The following is a 1376-nucleotide window of genomic DNA, read 5'->3' on the forward strand; positions in this document are numbered from 1 at the left end:
TTTATATCATTTTTCAACCTACCCTAAATTCATTTACTCGTTTTATTCGTAAACATTTCTTTATTTTCTTAACTCTATAATTTATGGATATGTCCCTGCACTCAAGTGATGTCCCGCTTAGAGTCGCCACCGTCTATACTCTACAGGGTTGATTGTTGAAGCCTAAATTGGTCCTCCTTTACCATCATTTGCTTTGTTAGGTTGTATTGTGTGTTGTTTTAGTTTTTTTTTTATGTTTATATTGAGCACAAAATGTTTTTCCATGTTCTCTTTTATTTTAGGCCCAACCTACTTTGGGCTAACCTTAGTTAGTTCTCGACCCTCTCTCATTTATAACATGAAAATAAAACTAACATAAAAGTTAGAATTATAAAGTAACCCAAATATTATTTGAAATTAAGCTAAAAATTAAATAACTCTTATAAACATGTTTATTTAAAAATATTTCATTTAAATTTCATGAAACATAAAAAAAAGATGTCAAAATAGTTTAAAAATAAGTTTGGGCAATTTTTTCAGCAAAATGATTGATTTAGTTGTTGTAACACCCAAATCTCTTTCCTCAGAAGGATCGAATCTCAAATCAATAATCGTCGCCCTATAACTCACATTCTCCCGAGTCTCGAGTGATACGAGGAACCAAAATGATATGCGTGATTAGAGCTCGTGTAAAAGGTTTTAATTTTGAACTAGCTTTGATATATTTAGAGTCGTCACCTAATTTAGGTCTCAAGAAATTAGGAAAAATAGCGTGTTTGCGTGTACAAACACGTTTTAAAGATATTGTTCTTGGTTCGGTGTTTGGTTAGACATAAAAATGAAAATCAATGCAATGTCTTACGTGCCCGTCGAAATACGATCTCTACTTAAACTATTGATTACTTAAAAAAATATTATATTACACTTTATTTATTTATTACGTCCTAATAATGCATCTAAGGTAAATTCAAGCATAAAATATGTCTAATTTGGTGTCTAATTTGGTATTAATATGTTCTTTTAAGAACGTGCCTATGTTATTGTCCTAGTTAATAAGTCTAAAATATTAAAAAAAAAAATACAACAACTTGTAAACGAGCAGTGATGACCAAATGGACACCTAAACAACTAAATAAAATTTAGTTTAAAAATAAAATAAAATCCAAAAGGCCCTTATCTAAATTTTTTTGGTTAGAAGTATTTTTTTTTTGGTATTTTATATTTTTGTGAATTTTTTAAAATTAATTAAAGCCTCCTAAAGTAAGAAAAAGAAAAAATAAATAAACATATTAAGCAAACGGGCACCTAGGTTAGTTAGCGGATCTGGGCCTGGGCGAAAGGATTTGGTAGTGGGTAGATGAGTGTGAGCTAACCATAGGTAGGTATCTGGTTATGGA

This window comes from Impatiens glandulifera, chromosome 5 (assembly GCF_907164915.1).
Source record: "Impatiens glandulifera chromosome 5, dImpGla2.1, whole genome shotgun sequence".
In the NCBI taxonomy this organism is placed as follows: Eukaryota; Viridiplantae; Streptophyta; class Magnoliopsida; order Ericales; family Balsaminaceae; genus Impatiens; species Impatiens glandulifera.